This window comes from Phyllostomus discolor, chromosome 4 (genome assembly GCF_004126475.2).
Source record: "Phyllostomus discolor isolate MPI-MPIP mPhyDis1 chromosome 4, mPhyDis1.pri.v3, whole genome shotgun sequence".
Classification (NCBI taxonomy): Eukaryota; Metazoa; Chordata; class Mammalia; order Chiroptera; family Phyllostomidae; genus Phyllostomus; species Phyllostomus discolor.
Window position 1 is genome coordinate 197,176,937 of NC_040906.2, and position 23,050 is coordinate 197,199,986.

The 23,050-nt window shown below is 34.7% G+C and overlaps 1 protein-coding gene and 1 long non-coding RNA gene across 9 annotated transcripts in view; one reads left to right on the forward strand and one right to left on the reverse strand.

The window, feature by feature from the left end:
• TAB2 (TGF-beta activated kinase 1 (MAP3K7) binding protein 2) overlaps positions 1 to 23,050 on the forward strand; it is a 75,766-nt gene that overhangs the window by 14,132 nt on the left and 38,584 nt on the right. For 2 of the 8 annotated variants that reach the window (XM_036024872.1, XM_036024870.1), the window contains exons 2-3: positions 11,724 to 11,872; positions 14,080 to 14,139. The exons of 1 other annotated variant lie outside the window; for it this stretch is intronic. The gene's annotated coding sequence lies outside the window, so the exon portion shown is untranslated. Of the gene's footprint in view, positions 1 to 11,381; positions 11,873 to 14,079; positions 14,140 to 18,421; positions 18,510 to 23,050 lie in introns of those variants that run through there. 5 more of the 8 variants (XM_036024874.1, XM_036024876.1, XM_036024875.1 and 2 more) reach the window with 5 other exon arrangements.
• LOC118500366 lies at positions 1,627 to 21,828 on the reverse strand. The gene is made up of 3 exons (XR_004902934.1): positions 21,697 to 21,828; positions 13,658 to 13,662; positions 1,627 to 1,637 (listed from the first exon to the last, which is right to left on the reverse strand). It is a non-coding gene; the product is annotated as an uncharacterized LOC118500366 (long non-coding RNA).

The window sequence follows — 23,050 nt, forward strand, 5'->3', positions numbered from 1 at the left end:
AATATGCTGCCTTTTATTTCCTTTTCTTGCCTTACTGCTCTGACTAGTGTTTCCAGTACTATGTGTAATAGGAACAGTGAAATCAGATAAGCTTGTCATGTTCCTGATCTTAGGGGGAATGCATTCATTCTTTTCACCATTAAGTAAATGTTAGCTGTAGGTTTTTTGTAGATGCTGTTTATCAGGTTGACAAACTATTCCTAGTTTAAGAGTTTTTATCATGACTGGGTACTGAATTTTGTCAAATGCTTTTTCTGCTTTAAATGATATGATCACTTGGCTTTTCTTTTTTAAACTGTTAACTGATGGTAACTTTTTAAAGATTCATCCTGGCTGCTCTGTGTGGAATAAATTGTAGGAATGAAGCAAAGATGTAAGCAGGGAAAACATATTGGAAATTATTGCAATAATCCAAATGAGATAATAGTGGCTTGGACCAGGGTAGTAGCAGGAAAAGGTGAGAAGAGGTCAGATTTTGCATATGTTTCAAAACCTATGAGGGCAGGAATTGCTGAGGCATAAAAGAGAAGTCAAGAATGACTCCAAGATTATTGGCACAAACAATTAAAAGTAGAGTGGTACCTTGGTACTTGTTAATTTGTTCTAAAACTCTCAATGAGTGCTGAAACCGACAAGTAATGAAGCATTTTTCTCTGGTGGATCAACTTTGTGACTCATACAAGTTCTAGTAAGTATGATGAGTCCCGAGCAAGCACTGAGGGCTGAAACATTGTTTTCTTGTCAAAATGTGATGTGTACCGAGGTAGGACTATATAGAGTTGGTGTTGAATGAGTTGGGGAACACAGTTGAAGTAGCAAGTTTGAGTTGGACAATCAAGACATTTTTTGGACGTGTTAACTTTGAAAAGCTTATTAGACATATAACTAGAGATATCAACAAGGCAGTTTGATGTACAATATAGAATTTTGGCAAGTGATTCAAGGTAGAAGTAGAAATTTTTGAGAGTCATCAATTGAGTTGATGGATGAGAGATTATAGTGTTATTTATTGAAAACTATATCTGTACACTTTTCCTTTCTACTGTACTGTTGATTTAAGGTTATTAAAGTCATATTCTTCTAACATGTGAAGAACTTTGTGAAAATTCGGATTGGTTTTGTTTATTACCAGATTGTTGTTTTTCTGACATTAAGTGCACCAGAAATTATGTGACTGGGAGATAATTTGGGGGCATATATATTTATTATATGTATTTAACAATACTTACTTGATAGGTAGATGGCTATAATATTAATATAGATACATATCTCACTAATTTCAGAGCATTGTCCTAAATCTGTATAAAATGAAGTAATTCTGTGTGTATTGTGAAAAGATTTGATACCAGTATTAAGTGCTTGGATGGCTTTCTATGGCAGTATTTCTTTTTGTACAGAACAGCGAGATAGATCAAAATCAAAAAATAAAAATGGGAATGCAAAATAGCTAGCAAGGAGAGACTTAGATTTCTAACTTAGAGCCAGAAATCAGAAAAGAGAGAGGGTGAGCCTCAGTTTACAGAATTAGTAAAAAGACAGATTTTCTGAGTTCCATTCAGATACGTTTACTTACTTCATTTTAAGATGTTCTGGAAAATATTTTTTAAATGCCGTGATCTTCTGTTGTGACTGTGTAACTAGTTAACCTGGTTAACTCTAATGATATTTTCTAATTAATTTATATGTCTCTAGCTCTTTGCTTTATTTCACAGGGTTTACCATGTTATAGTATAATAAATATTCTGTTTACTTTTTGGTTTCTCCCACTAAATATAAGTTTTTACAGCATTAGTACAATGGCTTGGCACTTAAGCACTCTATAAATATTTGTGAGTGAATGAGTGAACCCATACGCTGCTGAATTTTAAAGCCAGTGAATTTGCTTGCTTTTGAAAGTAAATTAGTTTTTGAGATTCCAAAGTATGGATAATGGTCAAATGTCATTTTCTGAGTAGTACCTTATGCTTTCAAACACATTCCTCTGCTATAAAATGTATCCCATACATAGCAACATTACTAACCCAAGGTCAGTGAGGCATACATTTTGCCTTTTGTTATTTGTTCTGCTTTTGCTAGCCATAATGGCTTTATGCAAAACCATCTAAACTTTGTCCCAGGCTTCTTGTGTCAAATGAAGCACACATTGCAAATAGTAGACCTAGCTTGGAATTTAGGCCATAGTAACTTGTCTCATAAGACATTTCCTGTGCACATTTTACGAGAAAGTAACATTCACCTATCTGCCTTCTATCTAAATCCTTCATCCTATTTCCAAGTTAAGAGTAGGGGTTTTTCTCTTCAGTAATAATTATACTTTAAAAAGTACCATATTTTTTAATAGATCTTTTTTCCTTTGAGCTTTACTGGACAAAAATACTCTAAGCCTTTACTGTTCCAGTGCAGATTTAAGCACCAGGAAAACAGTTATTTTTGAAAACCACAATACTTTATTTCCAGAGCCATAGTGTGTTTATATGTGCACATAAGTATATTGTGTTAGTCCATGACAAATAAACTGTATAGAAATAATGGCTTTTTCTGGTATTCTTGATTCAGTGTAGAATGTAAATTGTTTAGTGCTCTGTTTTAGGCATTATGGAGAATAAGGTGAGGGTGGCACTAGATAAAATAATCCTTATTCCTCTCTGGGAAAGAACAATGTATGGTAAATTGAGTCTGATCTAGAGATAATACCTTACATGATTATTGGGAGCATTAAATAAATGAATGCTTTATGAATCATTTGACCTAGTATCTAACATATAATGAATTCTTTTTTTTTTTAATCCTCACCTGAAGACATGCTTACTGAATTTAGAGAGAGGGGAAGAGCAGGGGAGACAGAGGGGAGAGAAACATTAATTGTTTTCTTCTAGTATGCACCTGGACCTACCAGTCACCCAACCTGTAGCCTAGGCCTGTGCTCTGACCTCGAATTGAACCCGAGACCTTTTGGTTTACAGGATGACATTCCAACCAACTGAACCACACCAGCCAGGGCTAAATTCTTAATACATATTAGGTATTTATAGAAAACATTTGCTATTAAAAAACTTGAAAATTTATAATAACTTTTGTTAAGCCTTTTTTCATTGGCTGTCTTGATCTCATTCTTTCCTGCATTTTATCTAACTTTTCTGGCCCCTTTTTAGTAAGTTCTTAATTTTCTAGTCCGCTCTCTTCCTGCCTAGCCTCTTTTCCATTACTCCCACAGTCAGTATCACCACCTTCTTCTGAAACTTGGTACAGTAACATCTCTTACCTCTCTTGGGGAGGAAGATCCAGATACAGTTTTAGGAGCTATAGAATTTACTAGCACTGTGAAATACAGCTTAGAAAGGCCTAGGAGTGGAATAAGTCATAAGATTAGAGATTACTCTGTTACCGTGATTGTCCAGGTAACAGATACCTGAAGAACAAGGACGTAGGAATAGAGAAAGGGATGAATACAAGAAATATTTAAGAGTAATCAGTGGAAATTCACTATTGATTGTATATGGAGGAAAAGAAGAAGACCCTAAGGTTTCTAGCTTCAGAGTCACGCTCAATATTAATAGTTAACAGAGGTACTTTATTGGGTGGGAGGAATTGAGTTTTAGATAAGATGACTGTTGGTTGCTAGTAAGGCTATTAGTTTATTTGTTTCAGCCCTACCCCTGTTTCTGTCCCCTTCGCTCATTTACTCCCATTTAGGAAAAGTAATTTCTTTTTGATGTCATAATCAGCAATTGAGATTGAAATGTGTGTCCAGCAGTTTCTCCTTTCCCAGCCACATTTGAACTATCCTCTTTTGTGTCCTTTCCTCCAGTGAAAAAGATTAGATTGTTTAGAATAATATTTATCACCATTACTACTGCCATCCTACCCCACTTCTGGGATATTGGTAGTTTTTACATGAAATAAATGAAGTAACTTGCCAGAACTCTTTATGAAGTGTTCGTGATTAAAAATATTAATCAGCCCTGGCTGGTGTGGTTCAGTGGATTGAATACCAGCCTGCAAACCAAAGGGTCGCTGGTTCGATTCCCAGTCAGAGCACATGCCTGAGTTGTGGATCACATGCCCAATAGGGGCTGCACTAGAGGCAACCATACATTGATGTTTCCCTCCCTTTCTCCCTCCCTTTCCCCCTCCCTTCCTCTGTCTAAAAATAAATAAATAAAGTAAAATATTAACCAGTGAGTAAGGAACACCTCATTCCTCTAGTATCATTAAGTAATAAATATTCTACATAATTGAAACATCCCCAAATCTATACCTTTATAGATTTTATATAGCCTGATTTTTATGTTTTTAGATGTACTATGTAGATTTTATATATACGTATTTTAATAGCTCCAAATCTTTGTTTTTATAACTTAGCCTTCTGAAATGAAGAACATTTCCCCTGCCCCATACTTAACCTTTTCTGAAAAACAAATGGCTTTTTGTTTCAGAGCTTTAGAATGAGAGTCAGGAGCCCTGGGTTCTAGTCCAACGTCTAACAGAAAATTCCTGTGTGAGATGTTTTGTTTTTTTACCCCTGAATCTTGGAATCTGGAATAATGCCTTGCATGTAGTAGGTGCTTAGCAAATATTTTGGAAATGAATCATTGTTTTATGCCTACTTTAGTACTCCTTTCCTGATTTATTATTTGGAATTTATTACTGCCTAATAAATAAGCTTCTGAGTGTTTAATATAGTAAGAGTATTTAGGTTGTGATTGAGGGTGAACTATTAAGATTTATAACGTCTATTTTAACTGCTTAGTAGAACTTTTAGCCTTTATGTATTTCCTGCTACTTTAATTTGCCAAACAAATGATTCTCTAATACTTGATTTACTGATAATAGTTTATTGCATACATTCTGTATGCCTAGATTATATATAGGCAGTGTGCTATATAAGCATATAGCTCATATCCCCAGGGACCTTCTACCTTAGCTGAGGAGACAGAGAAGTAGAACTATAAGAAAATAATTAAATGTTGGATCAGGAAGCCTTACATTAAGAGTTCTAGGAATAGCCCTGGCCCACATGGCTCAGTTGGTTGGGCGTCATCCCACAAAGCAAAAGGTTGCCAGTTCAATCCCTGGTGAGGACACATGCCTGGGTTGCAAGTTCCATCCCCAGTCAGGGCGCAGATGAGAGGTAACTGGCAACCAATCGATGTTTCTCTCCCTCTAAAAGTAAAAGGTTTTAGTAGAGAGATTCATGGGGCTGAGGCAGTAGAATGAGGATTCAGGGAGATGAAACTTGAACCGTTTTGAAGAGGCAGTTAAGATCTTGATAAGTATCAAAGTGGAGAAATGACATTCTAAGCATAGTCAGGAAAGAAAGCATAGATGAATGTGTTCAGACAAGCCTGACTGGATTCCTACAGGTGAAGGGGATAGTAGGGAATAAAAGTAGGTGGATTTAACATAAAGAGTTTGACACTAGTTCCCATGACCCCTGAAGGCAGTCTGAGGATAGAATTTAGAGGAATCCATGCAATTGGATGAGAAAAAGAATCACAGTTTAATACTTTCACTAACAATAACTGCAACTGAAATTTAGCATTCCTTCTATTATTATTTTAAGCAGTAACCGCTGTAGTATTAGCAATGCCTTTGACTTTATTACTCATCGAAAAAGCACTGATATTTTCATATTAATTTACAATTGTGGACATCTCTGCATATAATTTATGCAGATTTCTAATTAAAAATTGTGGTTGTTGTTAGACCCTGTTAGATTTTAATGTGTTGAGTGTTAATAAAGAAGCATGTATATTAATATATTACAAATAATGGATTTTAGAAACACTTGGTAACTTTTTGTGTAACTAGTTTTCTTTGTAATCATATTTTATGTATTTAAAAATTAACTATATTTCACTAAAACCCTTTTTTTGTAATGCTGTGTACTCTATATTATGCATTTAAAAACATTCTGGGAATCTAGCTTTCTCCATCCAGACTGCCTAAGGGGTCCATGACACCAGATCTGGTGGAACCAAACTGGAGAAGGCATTGAAAACTACACCAGCAAAGGAGCCTAGTAAATTTTTTATTTGTTTTAATTATAGAATAAATATAGGTTAATTTAGAAAATTTTAAAATTTTCCATTTTTTTAAAGAGGGAAGATCTCTTTTCAGCTCACAACTGTAAATAAACTAAGGTTTCACAGTTAAAACAACATATGTCTGTGATCCCACAATCACTTTCGTTACTCTTATTGTTTATCTGCTCTAGTTTATTAATTTCTTATTCACAGGAGTAAAATATTTAAAGCGGTTATGAAGGAGCATTTCTTAATCTGCTATAATGTACTTGATAAATCAGGTGGGAAGACCTTGGTGTGTCGGGGAGGAAAGCTATGTGTCTTATTCGCAGGAGTAAATCTGGTCATTCAGATGCTGGGTGATCGATGGGTAGTGTGGTAGCAGTAGGGGTGGAATGCAACTGACAATTCCAAGTCCTCTTACAGGACTGAGTGGTAAATAGTGAGGCTGAAATGCATGGAGTGGTGTAAGGGAGAGTATCAGAAAGAAGGGAATGGGGTGCTCAAATCAGGATTCTTGGAAGAATCTTGTACAGGTCCATAATACCTCATCTGAAACCCAGAGGTCGACTGTGTTTTGGAATTCAAATTTTTTTTTGAGTTTTTAAAGGTAACATCATGTGTATAGCATATATTATTAACACCCCCAGGAAGATCCTGAGGTATCACTCAGAATTAAACACTAACATTTTTGCAGTGAAACATGGAAATAGTCACAGTAAGTAGGCCAAATAAAGCCTATAAATAGCCTCATATCAGTTCAGAGCAGATTTTTGCCACTACCAGATGAGTTTTGACATGGAGTTTCATGAAAAAAGATCTTTTCAGTACTTTCTAGATTTCAGTATTGTGCAAGTGATTGTAGACTGTATTGATGGTAACAGCCAGTGAGGAGACTTAGAAATTGTGTGAGGATGATGATAATTAAATGGGTGAGAGTTAAAGGAGTCAAGAGAGGCATGTGAAGAGCTTAGGTAATTTTCGTTTTCAGACTAAAAAGAGAATTGCTACTTCTGATAAAGATGAGAAGTTGAGGGAAGCTAGTTTAGGAAAGAGTGCAAGTTTAGACTTGCTTCACATGAGATTCCCTTTTATTTTTCATGTATTTCATATCATGGATAAAATAAAAGCTCAGATGTATTGGAGTATAAAATTTCCTTTTAAAATACGCTCTGAATTTTCAGAGCCTTCAGACTTCTAGGTTGGGAGTGGTCAGAGCGGTGTTCCTGGATAACTAAGAAGCGGGGCATGCTCACCTGGAAAGTAGACTGAAAGGAGTACAGTGAGGTACTTGTCCCCTAACAGTAGTCTTTTCTGTATGGTCGAGTCATTAATGTGGCCATACTTATATGATATGAATATATTCAAAGGGAGTCACGGCTGCAGCAGCTGCAGTAGTAGCTGACATGGTTTGAATGTGTACCGTGTGCCAGCCACTGATCTAAGCGCTTCACAGCAAGCAGTCCAGTGGTGTCTGTGTCTGCCCTGTGGGTTGGGTCGATGACTCTAGCTAGGAAGCATTACCCTAGGTAGTGGTGTGGTTTTGATTCCCAGTTCACTTAAAAAACCTGAAATACAGATAATTAATGCATGAATATAAAGAATTGGGTAGGTTTTAACTGCGTTGCCGTTCTGTGACATTTCTAAAAATCTACTTCGATAAATGGACTCAATATGTTAATACTGGCATATAAATAAAAGCAATAGGGACTAGTGTTAGAAATAGGGACTAGTGTTTCTTTGGCAAAAATGAAATAAGGTCCAGTAATTGTACTTAAGATTAGTTACATTACTTTCTATTTATTGTGTACGAATGTATGCATTTATTTTGTGATTCATATGTTCTAAAAGACAAATTTGGTATTAAACTTTTATTCAAATTCTGCTACCAATTTGTATGATTTGAACTTTGATTTTCTTCTATTAAATAAGGATGTTGGGCTAGATAATCTTCAAGGCTTCTTTCAGTATCAAATTCTACAATTCTGAGTATTTAAGTTGCACCAAGTAGAATAGAAAACTTAAACCACAATTCAAAGGAGATTCTCCTTAGATTGTTTTCTAAGTGTAAATAAGATGCCAGGGGAAGAAGTTAGAGAAGGAATGTCATAATTTTACATGTACATTCTTTTGACAAATAGTAAGAACAAACATAGAAATAAGGACCCTGGGAAACTAGAAGAACATGCAGTAAAAGTTTTCAAGATAATGATCAGTAATCTAGTTACTAATCAGTCAGTCAGCTTCATAACAATACAGAGAAGGAACCCTGGACCTGGAATTAGAAAGCCACGAATACATTTCTGGCTCCTACTCTGCTGTTTATTGGAGTTTTGATAATCAGTAAATTAATTTTCTGAACCTTGCAAAAAGGGGAGAGTAATAACTACCTAGCCTTCCTCAGTGGGTTTCATAAGGATCAAATGATATGGCAAAGTAGAAATGCCTAATAAACCTTAAAATATTTATGAACTTAACATTATTGCAAAAAGGTAGGTGAGGATCCTTAAGAGGTTGGATTTGGTGATTATAATAAAACTATTTCAAGAGAGGAGACTTGAAGGCAGGTTAAAAGAAAGTTGAGGCCATAGTGTAAGTACTTGGTAGGTAAGTTTGGTGAGACATGAATGGTAGGTACATGAACTGACATAGCATGTTCATTTTTTATGTTGCTATTGCAGTTTTTTGCATGCATGTTTATGGTTCTTACTGGATTAGCGGTAGGTAAAGGGCAGGAACTACAGCTCATTCTCTGTTTCCTCAGTGCCTTGAATAAAGTACCAATTTTAATAAATAGCTTTGTGAACAAATAATTGCTGAAGAAGATATAATCATGTTCATAGGTGGAAGGGAGAGATTGAAAAGGGAGATGTGAAAGAAAAGGGTAAGATCTGGAGCCACAAATGAAAAATGTTAGTCTTACTAGTAAGAGACTTTTCCCCTAAAAAAGTACCAGACCTAGGAGGTTTTACCATTGAATTCCTTAAAACATCAAGCGCCAGGTAACTATTTTAGAACATAGAGAGGAAAAATGGTAAGCTTCCCAGTTCATTTTACAAAGACAGCATCACATGATAAGATATGAAAGACACACACAAATACCACAAAAATTGGTGTAAAAATGTTTAATAAAACTGTAAAATGGAATCTATTATTATACTAACAGAATAATAACTGCAGTTGGATTCACTGTAGGAACATCAAATTCATATTAGTAGGTGAGGGGGGATTATGACTAAAGGATGCCAGAAAGAGAGAAAAAACCAACATTTATTTCTGATAAGAATCCTTAGTGAAACAAGAATAAATTGATACACCTAAAACTTTAGGTATCTCAGACCAGAAGTCAGCATTTTTTATGGTTGAATTCCTATTTTAGTATTTAGTGAAATAGTGAAATTCCTTTTAAAAAGCCATAAATCAAGAATGATGTGGCCAGCATTACTGTTATATAACATTGTCTTGAGAATGCTGACCAATATAATTAGACATAAAAACAAAATAGATGTAATTAGAGATGTAATTATTTGAAAGGAAGGAAGCAAATTCACTCTTTATAGATGACTTTGTGTTTGTGGAAAAAAACAAAATCGACTGAAATATTACTATGAGGAAGGAGATTTCAGTATGATAGAAGTTAATCTAAAGTGGATTTTAGTTTGTCTTTTTTTTTTCTTTTATGTCCTTTAAACTGAAAGCCTATTCATATGGGTCAATGAATGGGAATCTTCATTCTTAAAATAGTTTTTGTTGTTTTTTTGTTTTCCTCTTAGGGGAATACAACAGACTATTTATATCACTAAGAAAAGTGCAGAGCCTATTTTGAATAGGGCACTTTTTATATTAACTTTTAAAAACTACTTTGAAATAAAATTGTAACAGTAAATACATTTAGAATGACTTTAAGGAAATCTGGAAATCTTTTTGTTTTAATTCCTTGTGGCTGTGATACTTACTCTATTACTTGGTAATGCCAGAGAAGGTGTAATCTGATCTTTGAGCCATATTTGATAAATAATAATTTTGTGTGGAACCCACTGTTCTATCAGTAAGGAAAATTATTGCACAAATGTAAGACTTTTCTTTGCCCTTAAAGCATTTCCTGACTTCAAGACCCAAGTTACATCACGTGTTCTTTTGTTTTTTAAAAAGCACTGTATTCCAGATCTATAACCTTAACAAAAGGTGTGTTGATGAAAGTATTTTCTACTCTACTTGGAAAAGAATTGCATGTCTTCTTGTATGCCACTAAATGTAAATTGTTATATTTTTATTCATGATTAGCTCTCAGAATTGAGCTCTCTCATACATCTACTTTGTAGTTGTTCTGCAGTCAGTGATGATAAATTGGTTTTATCTCTTAGGATGTGATGCAGAGGAGTTATTTAAAACTAAAGCTTGTTGCATAACTGTTGCTTTAGGATTTATGAAAATGAAATTATACCCATGTTGAGAACAAAAGATGTTTTATCCTTTAATAATAAAGAAAATGTATTGAATACCTGCAATATGCCAGATTGTTAGCTGTTTTTTTTTATACTTAAGCTAACTCTTATGGCAGTCCAGTGAGGTGGGCAGCAGTGTCCCATTTAACAGAAAAGAAACTTCTGCAGAGAGTTTTAGTCCAAGGCAATACTAAAAACCAGATTTTCTCCACCAACAATATGACATCACAAAAGATCAAAAATTTATATTTTTCTTAAAAACTACTTAATTCTGTTTTCGTTAGTTGTATTGCTAGTTACTAAAGATGTAGGGAGTTAAGTTATTTGAATCCTTGTCTTCACTTTTTTTTTGTCTTGTTGTAATTCTCACATCACCTATCATTTGGCAGCAGCAGGCAACTCAATGTATTTTGACTGCTGTGGGATTGGTTTCTGGGAGAAACTCCTTAGGGTGCCAGCTCACCAAACATAAGGACATTGTTTCCAGGCCCTGGTGATCTAATTAGTACAACAGTCTACCACTTTTCATGTCCTACCATTTCTGTAATGTTTGTAGTTGCAGGGTTGTTTGTTCTGTTTGTTTTTCAATATGGACCTAACCAAAAAAATTTTTTTTCATTGTTGAATCTATTTTGGTAATGGAAGAGACAATTTCCAGTGTGGTTGAGAACCATGTCTTATGAGCTGTTCTTTGTTTCCCTCTTTATGAATTACCAAGTGTTGTTTTTTGTTTTTTTTAATTGGAACTCAAAATTTAATTCATTGCTTGGATATATCGAAAGCATTTCTTAAAGAAACCTTAAGAGAATTGATTTAAGAAATTAGGTGCACAGTTAGAAGAGGACTGTAAATAGGATAGCAAAACAGAAAAGCAAAATGACCCGAAAATGAGGACTTTGGGAAGTTTTACCGTTGAAAATGGGTTTATTGTTTTTCTCTTTTTGTTATACTCTGTGGTCTGATACTGGACAGTCTATTGCTAAAAGCCACTAGAGATCTTACGAAGGTTATTGTTTCAGTTTCAAGATTGGGAGTTTAGAATAGAGTTGGGTAGATTAAAATAATGATTTAACTAATGTAAATAGCATTTTCTGGTAATTCGTAACTTCAGAGACGCTTTTTCCACTTTGGAATATTTTATGTGAGACACACTGGGGACTGCCTAACTGCTATTAGATCTCATAATGTTATCTGGTCACATTTCCTGTTCTGCCTACCTCTAGTTTACTCTAGTTTCTCTTCTGCTTTCAAGGCTCCAGACCCAGTTCCTGGACCTGCCCTGGAAAAGAAGTATCCAGTAGAGATGAGCTCACTGCAGTTACTTAATTAAACATTTGTAAGCTGCAAAAATGGCAATGGGCCAACCAAGAACAGCTACAATTTGAATTTTTCTATTTCCAGGTATGCTAAAGTGGATGGCACCAGTCAAGCTTAGCCTATGTAACTGCCTTACGATGAAATCTTTAATAACCAAAACTTTACTTTCAAAATTTGTGGTCCTCTTGCTTTAAAGTATAGAAGCATCCCTAACATTGAGGTAACTTGTGGCTAGTATTGACCTTAACATAACTTTTGCCTGAATATTTCTGATTTAACTTGTTTGCTAGTAGTAGCAAACTAATCCATAAACAAATTAAGAAAAATAAATTTGAAATGCTATTGAGTTAAGCTGTGTAAATGTATACAAAAAGTAATCTGGCCTTCATTGAAAAGTAAGCATTAACCGCAATACAACTATCTTCCTTTAAGAGTTTCACATATAGAGCAAGTAATGTAGGGAATTAAATAAATGAAAATACTTCTCCATCCTGAGTTCCACAATTATTCTATACTATGAATGCCTTCGTATAGTTAATATATTCTTCAGTAATTGGAAATCATAAGTAAGAGTTCTGGATACAACCAAATAATGTATTATATGGAACTGTTACATGAAGAATTTAATTTTAAATATAAGTATATAACTAATATTTACCATATTTTTACGTGATTGCTTAAAAAAAATAACCATACTAGAAAGTTACAAGTATTTGGAATTATAACAACAAAACATAACAACAAAACTAAAAACTGAGGTTTCCTGCTGCCTTAGATTTTAACCAAGGGGAAGCTACATATGAATAGTTCGAGGGTTAAAGTCGATTAGTTTTTAAGGATATTGATCACTTTTACCAGTTTGTATAAATTTAGAAACAGAATTAACCCATAAAAGATGATTTTTACTTATTAAAAAAGATAATCATATCTTTTTATTTTAAAGGTGTTATTTATTTTTAAAGATTTTATTTATTTTTAGAGAGAGGGAGAGAAACATCAATGTGTGGTTGCCTCATGTGCTCCCCCACCCGGGGACCTGGCCTGCAACCCAGGCATGTGCCCTGACTAGGAATCAAACCACCAATCCTGTGGTTCACAGGCCGGCCCTCAATCTGCTGAGCCACACCAGCCAGAGCTATTTATTTCTTTTCAGAGAGAGGGAGAAGGAGGAAGAGAAACACCGATCTCTGTTGCCTCTCACTGAACACCACCAACTGGGGACCTGGCCCACAACCCATGCCCTGACTGGCAGTCAAATTGGTGACCTTTTGGTTCACAGGCCAGCGCCCAATCCACTGAGCCATACCAGCCAGGACCATATCTTTTGATTTTAAAGTTCAAATTCAGATAGGTTAGAGATTACCCAATATTGAACAATTGTGATTTTAAGAGATGATTCGAATATTCTAGCTCGAGCTTTAAATTCCTCCCTCCATTGTTAAGCATAATGAATTTAAAATCAACCAATCTAGTCAGTATTAAGTCACTGATTATATGCCACATTATTTGTTTGGTATTGAAAAAATTTTATCTGAGTCTTGAATTAGGACTGGAAAGGGAGCTACAACTAGAATTATTGGAGCATTACTACTGTTAAGTGAATTAAAGGAAAAAATGAAGAGGCAATTGCATCTGATTTTCAAATCTTATTAGTTATCACTGGGGCTGTTAGTAATGGTAAAAATGTCTCTTTATTATTGAGTGCAAATTGTGTTTAAAGCACTATGCTAGGCACAGTGAGGATGTCAAAAAGAATAAACCTAACTTTGAGTGAGCTTGCAGACAAGTAATTTTTTTAAAAGTATCATAATAAAGATGCAAACAGTATAGTTGAAGGTACCAGAGAGAATTTTTTGTGGGGGAAAGTACTGTTTCTACTGAGCCTTGAGGGATAGGATTCTTCTTTAGAGAGTATGGCAAAGGTATTTCTAAGCTGTGGAAATTAAAGTATGTAATCCTAGAAATTGTGAGAGTCCTGTGTGCCTAGAAAATAGTAAGGTAGAGAGGGTGATGGGAGATGGAGCTATACCGTCTATGCTTATGAATGTCAGGTGAAGGAGTTTGATTTAGTTCAGTAAATAATAGGGCTCCATTGAAGTTTTCTTGGCCCTGGTTCGCTTATATAAGTGAGTCTTTTGAAAAGCTGGATGTGGCAGAGGGAGAATTGCTTGATAAAGTTAAGAGATTAGGCAGTAGTAATACCTAATAAAGGACAACATTTATTATTATATGTGTGAGGCATTGTGTATGAAGAGTTTTACCTTCAATGTCTCATTTAATCCTTACTACAGGAATGTTGTGAGAAGTAACTGAAATAATATGTCAATCATTTAGCACAGGACCGGTCTACAGTAAGTGCTAAACTCTAGTGATTATACTGTAAGCTAAGAAAAGTGTTCTTGTCCACCTTTATGTGTGATAGCAGTGCCACATTTATTAGGAGACTCTTAAGCTTGAGATAGTAACAATAAACTTCTTTTTCTACTACCCCTTACCTCTTTCTTTTAAACATTTAAACCATCTCATTGGTCGAAAGTACTGCTTACTCAGTTTGAGGGCTGCATATGAGTTCATGTTGAGGTAGCCTTGGGGTCAGACAGACAGGCAGACAGACCAGTCTTTTTTTTTTATTTTTATTTTTTTTTTTTACAAACAGTGGACTATGAATTAGGAGACTAAGCATAGAGATAGTCATGGATAAGTTAATTAAATTAAAACATAACTGTAGATCTTATCTGTCAAGCATTCTGAAAATTGATAATTGCTGCATCTTTTAACTATATCATTAACAATTTCAACATAGTTAACCTAATCTTTAGGTATTTAAAAGTGTATATGGTTGGCTAAGTACAAATACTTTCAAATAGCTCATTCCATTCTATTACTCTCCTACCCACATATCAGAATACAGGTAACATTGTGTGGAAATTTATAGGAAATACTTTCATAAGGAAAATATTCTGCTCTAATTATCTTCAGTTTTTTATACTGACTACATAAGTAATGCATGCATATATATTCTTATAAAAATTAAAACATAATAGAGATGACTAAACCTCCTTGGACCATCTTTGATTCGTGGGTTCCTTTCCCCCGCCCCATCTTCAAAATAATTAGTGATATCCTTTTAGAACCTTTCCTATAAATCTCTTTTTGGTATCCTTATTTTAAAAAAACACAAATCGTTTATACGTGGATTTTGCATCTTTTTCATTTGGTAATGTTTTATAGGTCCATATAATTATTTGGATATCTTACTCTACTTAAAAAAAAAAAAAAGCAGTTGAATGGCATTCCTTAGTATTGCTATACAAAAATTTACTTATTTCCTCAGTTGACACTTAGGTTGTTTTTACTAATACACACTGATGTGTGATCATCCTTATATGCTCCTCTTTGAACACATATGTTTGTCTCTAGATTAGATACTTTATATAAACATAAATAAAGAGATAGAACTCTGGTACCTTATTATTAACTAATTTCATTCAACCCCTCTCACAACTGATTGCAGTAACAGTGAACTGCTGGCTAAGAATACTGATCTGCTACCAACTTAGCTGAAACTGGATATATATCTTAATATGTCTCTCCTTGATTCTCTTCAGTTTAAAAAAAAAGATATAACAGTTGTCTTTGCTTCATATATGGGGAAGGTAAACTGAGATAACAAATATTTGCTATAAGAAGTCCTATATAGCCCTGGCTGGTATAGTTCAGTGGGTTGAGCATGGCCTGCAATCCAAAGGGTCGCCAGTTCGGTTCCCAGTCAGGGCACATGCCTGGGTTTCAGGCCAGGTCCCTAGTAGGGGATCTACAAGAGGCAGCCATGCATTGATGTTTCTCTCTGCGCTTTCTCTCTCCCTTACCCTCTCTCTAAAAATAAATAAAATCATTTTTTAAAAAGTCCTATATAAATCTGAATTCTCCTAGATTTTAATCTTCTCAAAAGCACCGACTATATTTTGTTCATCTTTGCGTATTTTAGAGCACATTGCGTGGCATATAGTGGGCAGCGTTTATGGAATGGACACCAGAAATGGTGAACCAAAAGTACGTCATATCTCTGAGAAAGTTTCAGACCAGTTAAATGTTCTTATATGTATATTTTACATTACCTGATATCTGTGTATTTTTCACTGAAAATTTCCCACCTTTTCAACTTCATCTCACTTCCTGGCTGCATTATATACCACAATTGATTAAATTTATCATGTTCTTTCATGACCTTTCTGCCAACACAGTTGTCACTGATATCCTGCAAGACTTTATTACTCATCTCTCATGGTTAAGCTCAAGCACTACATTCTTTGTGAAGTTTCCCCTGCCTGTCCTTAATTCCTGAGTTAGGCATTTCTTTCTCTTGACCTCCATTGCAGGTTATGCACCTCCACATGGCACAGAGTAAATGTTGCTGAATGAATGCATGCTCGCCTCTGGGACTTGGTGGGATGTTGCAGAACCAGGCAGGGCCTGGAACTTCAGAGATAAATTATCTGAATGGAGAAAGGGAGAGGCATGTTGTTTTTGCTGACTTGTGGGATACAGTATACATGGTGCAAAGGAGGTCAATTAGATCTGTGATGTAACCCTACCTGTCCCACGTTTTCATCCTCATCTTTCATCCCACTTTCTCCTTGTTTCTTTTACTACCTGCACTTCCCCAGTAACCAGCTACTTGTGGTTCCCCAAACTTGCCATTCGGTTTTACTCCTTTAAGTCTTTTTCTGGGTGCAGTTACTTATGTCTAAGATATTCTTTTCCTCTCATGTACCCACCTAGTAAACATGTTTTCCTCTTCCAAGGCCCAGCTTAGCTGTCACCTTTACTTAATCCTCTTTTAAAATTCTCCCCTTATGTCAGAATTGTCTGCTCCCTCCTTTTCCCTTGTATACTGCACGTCCGACTCAGTTATTACATGAATTTTTTGATGTATTTGTCTCCTGCTAAAATGAAAAATTTTTGGAACATAAGCAACTATGCTTTTATTAATTTGAATATTTCAGCACCCATTATAGTATTAAGTAGTAGTCACTCAAGTTTATTAAAATATATACATAATACATATGAAAATATATTAAAATAATACATTAGAAAATGATATTTTATAAAGATATTAATTAGATTATCACTTTCATATAGTTTATAATTCAAAGTTCATATTTCATTAGGAAAGTCCTAGATTTATGGATAAGTATTACAGGATCTTATTATGATTCTTCTTTTTAGTCAGTTATACAGTTAAAAATATTAAGTATTCGCTAAGGTATTTATAATTGGAGAAATGTGAAACAGATTTATATATAATAAATTTGCTGAGATAAGAGTTTCTCTACAGTTCTGAGGTTATTTTTGACCATCTAACAAAATTTTTTTTAAAGATTTTATTTATTTATTTTTAGAGAGGGAAGGGAGGGAGAGAGAGAGAGAGAAACATCAATGTGCGGTTGCTGGGGGTTATGGCCTGCAACCCATGCATGTACCCTGGCTGGGAATCGAACCTGGGACACTTTGGTTCCCAGCCCGCACTCAATGCACTGAGCTACGCCAGCCAGGGCCTCATCTAACAAAAATTTCATTCACTATAATTATAATAAGACTGCTAGTCATCTATACAATCAAGTGTTAGATTTGAAAGACTGCCACATACTTAAGAAAATTATTGCATTGTACATATTATATTTTAGAGACTTGATTCAGTTTAATATTTTTTTTCTTTTTATTAAATTTGTTGTAGTGACAATACTGTTTTATCCATTTTCACTTTGTTCATCTTGAATTCTCTTTCTTTTTAAGATTCTGAGTACCATTATAGTAATGAAATCTTTGTTTAAAAGTTTTTCTTTACACATAGATTTTATTTTTGTTAGCAGGCTTAATGGTCTCATGATTTACCACAGTTGTCAAATGACCAATCAAGTATATGTGTGTAATTTAACAATAGTCAGTTTAGCTTTTTGTTAGTTATTAAAGGTTTTAAGATGTCAGTAATAACTATCCATTTACATTATATCTAACTCATGAACTTAATCATCACACTCCCAGTGCCATAACACACATCTGGCTGGTTAGCAGTCCCATCTGGGGAAAGTCAGCTGAGGGCCATGGTGTTAGAAAGAAGGACAAGGTATTAGGAGAAAACAGGGAAACCAAAAAGGGATTGCAGCTGCACAAGGCTCAGTTGGTGAAACTTCTCATACTTTCTCTTAATCTTCATATGAAAATGCCATTTTATATTAATATTTTAACCAAATTATTGTAATTTTACATGTCATTGAGTTCATTGGTTTCTTACAAATATTATGGTTAATGTGAAATGAAAGTTGGTTCTTTCAAGTGCTTTCATTATCTTTCTCCTTTTTTTTCCTTTAACCCATTAGAGGAACTTACTGTCATAGTACATTTATATCATCTTTTTTTAAAGATAACATCTATGCAGGGGGTGAATTATCCAAAATTTAAGTAAAGAAAGAGGCACTGAACAGTAACTCTTGTTTTTATCTTAAAGCCCTAATGTATTGGAAAATAATGAGATATGAATTGGAAAATATACAAAAAGGTAGTTATATAATATGTTTTGATGAATTATAACCATTCTAGCCTTAGATTTATTGCACTTTTCTTGATCCTTAGAAAATGGTAGCACTCACCACAAAACCACAGTACGTAAATTGCCAAGTGTGGCTGACTTGCACATTCCTTTTAGAAGAACTTATTACTGGTAAGCCTTTTAACCATAAGAACTGTTCAACATTCATGAACTTGAGGCAGTGTATTAAATGAGAAAATTGGGAAGATTTCTTTTTAAGAAGAGGTAATATGTATCATGTTACTTCAACTATTAATGTTTATTATTTTTCTTTAGAAAGTAAATTATTATAGGGTTATGAAGTTGAGAAATCCATTGTTTGGTAACGTAATTCTTTGTTCCCTTCAAGCTTGTAAATGCCACTAAATCTGAACATAATAGTTAAAGTAAATAGCATTTAGATAACTGATTTGGTATGTTTCTGTTATTTTATGTTTGCAAATAACTGGTTAACTATATAAAATGATCAAATATGGCAGCTGTTTTATTCTAAAGATGGGTTATAATTATCTTATTTTTTATCTTAAATAGTGTTAGTATTTGAATTTTAGATTTTCAAATACATAACTATCATTCTTGTATTTGAACTTGTGGGAAAATAACTTGATATTATAGGTTTGGGGGGGAAGTTTGCTTTGCCTTCATAAAGTTGTAACATCATGTTCTAAGAAATATAATTCTAATAATTTGCTGTTAAAAATAACTTTGAATTTTTCATGTTTAACATTTGTAAATTCTTTTAAAGGTAAAAAATGTGAAATGCATCAACTATTACCTAAATGGCATTTTCATTTTAAAAGTTAGAACATCACTCAGCTGTTTTTACTTCCTATCAGTGCTTCTTCCTATAATAAAAATATTCTTTGAAGAATAACTCAGGTGCAGTATGATAATATCAGGCAATTCATAGAAGAGACACCTTGTAGTTAGTGATAAGAATTGTTAACAGCGTATTGACAACCAGAGATAAGTTGAAAGATTCTGCCTTCCATTAGACATCCTAGGGAAGTTAGTGTTAATAGTAGTTGAGGTCAGAGGGTCTTTGCAGTACAGACAGTTCTGTTAAAATTTGACAATAAGTATTGTATTTCTAAAAATTACCATGATTTGCAAACTGTGCAAAAAAAAAAAACAAAACCTTACAGGATTTATGTGAAAAAATGGAATTCAGAGGACAACACTCAAAACTTCGTTGGTGAACATTAAAAAAAAAAGATAGGAACCTTTACAAAAATAAACACAGTAATATAAATGTTAAGTGGTTATGTAAATACTTATGTAAATACTTATGCAGTATTTATACAATAAATATTCTTTGCTTTGAAAAAGCCTGAAGTTTGCTTATGGAAATGAGCATAGATGTGGCAGCTTATTATTGTGAATTGGTCAAAGGGGTGGGGGTTCTGAAATTAGAAGGAAAATTGTAACACGAGATGTGGATGGGTGTGACAGACTTGCACACGGGTACTCTGAGCTGAGAGGTGGCCGGCCAATGTTTGAGGTGTGTTCATATTCACATTTTGTATATTCATGTATAGCTTGTTCCAGGAAATTATGGTTTCTGCATTCATCTAGTGTTTCTCACAGTCAAAATCACGGCAAAATTTACTTAAATTTTTTTCCATCACCATTTATTGTCCCATACCCTCTACCACCCCACCCCCGTGTGCCACACTGTTGTCCATGTCCAAGCCAGCAAGATTTACTTCATGCTTAAATTGTTCCCTAATATATCAATTGCACTGGAACAAATTCACAGTTTCAAAACAGGTATTATAGCAGCACTGACTTACAGCTGAAAGTAAGGAAAACACTTCAGTTTGGAGAGCTAGATACTAGATACTCTTTTGTTTAGAAAACACTCTCAGTTTGGAGAAAAAGATACACCTTTTTTTTACTAGTCTTTAAATCTAGATGTATTCTGATGCATATTTAGAGATTTATTGCAAAAATAGCTGCTAATGCTTACATCTACTAGTTGCCATACACTTTCTAAGTGTTTAGGATGCAGGAGTGAATATGTTACTTTCTTCACTTTGGAACTAACATTTGTTTAAAGAATTTGTTGACGAGGTTTGTTTTTAAGAGGTAAAATTGGACAGATATGTGAAAGAGAAGTCTTACAAGGAGTCTGTTAGGCAATGTGGCCTTTCTTTAACCTCTCCTTAAATTACATACTTTTACAGGATGATTTCCTAGGATCCTATGTAAATCAAGATTCCAGTATTCACAGAAAAAAATGATCCTCTCTAATGGTTACTGTAAAAATCACAATTAAATTTTACCATGGTATATATGTTCAAGTGGAAAGACCTCCTTATCTTCTTCATAAACTAAAGGAGAAGCCTAATGCAGTCGAGAAGTGAATTTTAGTACATCCTATTTCTTATTGATGCTCCACATAACTGTATTTGTCTGTTAACATAATTGTGTTCCAGTAAAATTCAGTCATGTAAGAATGGGGCAAGGATAAAATGATATGTATATAGTTTTACATGATACTAAAACTTCAGCATCGGAGTCCATCAGAGCCTTCTGCAGTGGTTACCTCTACAGAATAGGACAAGAATGAGGAGGCATGATGCAGGGAATATGCTGGTTTCCCTGATAAAAACCCTGTAGTACTATTTGACTTTTTAAACTATGTACATGTTTTCTTCTTTAACTTTATTTAGATTTTTATTATAGTGTATGTCATATTAAAATTTATTTCCTGAACAAAAAATTAAGATACTTGAAAATCGGTTTTTGTATATATACTGTTTTGTTGTTCGAGCTTATAGGGAGCTACAAAATATTAGTATTTCTCCCCCCACCCTCAAAATTCTTCTGGCTGGGCTAATCAGATTAGCAGACAGACTAACAGAAGAAAATCAAAGTTTTAATACATGTGCATGGGAATTCACATAGACATGAAAATTTCCATGTAAGTTCCAAAGACAGTAAGGCAACACTGGGTATGTAAGACATTTTTGGATAAAGGAAAGGGGCGGATATTAGATTTCAGAAGTGAGAACGGGCAATTACAGTTAGTTGAGGAAGAGAGGAACATACATGGCAGGAAAATTCTTGCTAGGCAACTCAAACAGTGGGATATACGGCAGCTAGCCTAATGGGCACATCCCAAGACCTTCATGAAGCAGGTTTCTCTGTCCGAGCCTCTTGGGCAAGAAAGGGGGAGGGTCAGAAGTTTTCTCTAAATCTTGTGTTTTAATAAACAACTTAAAATCAATATTCCCAAAAGCAGCTTCAGGGTGGCAAAACTGTTGTCCCTTTGGGCTATAAGGAATATTGGCCTTTAGAGGAAATTAGTAATGACTATAATGTTTATAATCAAGAATATTTTCAAGTGTTCTTAAATTATATGGTAGGATTATCTATCTCATCTGCATTCAAATTTTGATAAACACCAGCACCAAAGATGCTTTTCAAATGTTTATCTGCAGCCCAGACCTCTCCTGAGTTCCAGACCTATATATTCCAACTTCTTCTTGTGATATCTCTATTTTAGTGTTTTAAAGGCACATGAGGATATTAAGTACAGCATAGGGAATATGATTAATGATATTATAATAACTAGTATCAAATGGTTACTAGACTAATTGGGGGAAGTCACTTTATAAGTTATGTTTCTAATCACTGTTGTATACCTGAAACTAAAATAATATTGTATGTCAACTGTAATCAGCCAAAGATAAATGAATGAATGTTCCCTAGTCTCAACATGTTCAAAACCAAACTATGATCTACCCCTTAGTTTATGTATAGTCTTAGACCTTTTCCATTGTTCCCTAGTTTATACGTGGAACTGCCATACAATTGAGCAAATCAGAAATCAACTTTGACACCTCCTTCTGTACCCCAATATCTAGCCCATCACCAAGTGCTGTTAATTATTACTTCCTAAATCTCTCTTAAGTTTCTTCTAGTCAGTCTCCATTGCTAACTCTACAATTACAAGCTATTACCGTTTCCTGGTTAGGCTACATCAGTAGTTTTCTAACTGGGCTTCTGACATGTTTTTACCCTTTTCTCCACACTATTGCCATTCTCCATTTATGAGATCTGTCCAGAAAAAGTCCAGCCATTGTTAATATAATGAGAATGGTTTGTGCAGCATATATGTAACCTGGCAACCAAGGTGAGTGGACTGGAATGCACATGCGTGAACAATGAAGGCTTCACTATACTAGTTGGTAGGGGTGGTAGATGCCATTGCGTGAGCATGTGTATGTACTATGTGGCTGTTGCATTCAAAATGAGCAACGCATTAAATTTTGCATTAAGCTTGAACATTCCTCTGTAGAAACTATTTGGATGGTTCAGAAGGCCACAGCTATGGGCATCTAGTGATTGGCAGCTTCATCACAACAACACACCTGCTCGTGCATCACCTCTCATTTGAAATACCAAGTCACCCAGGTGACTCAGCTCCCCTGCAGCCCAGATTTGGTGCCCTGCAACTTGTGGCTTTTCCCAAAACTAAAATCACTTTTGAAAGGAAAGAGATTTCAGACCATCGATGAGATTCAGGAAAATACAATAGGGCAGCTGATGGTGACTGGGAGAACTGTGTGAGGTCCCAAGGTGCCTACTTTGAAGGGGACTGAGGCATCATTGTCCTGTGTACAGTGTTTCTTGTATCTTCTTCAATCAGTGTCTCTGTTTTTCAT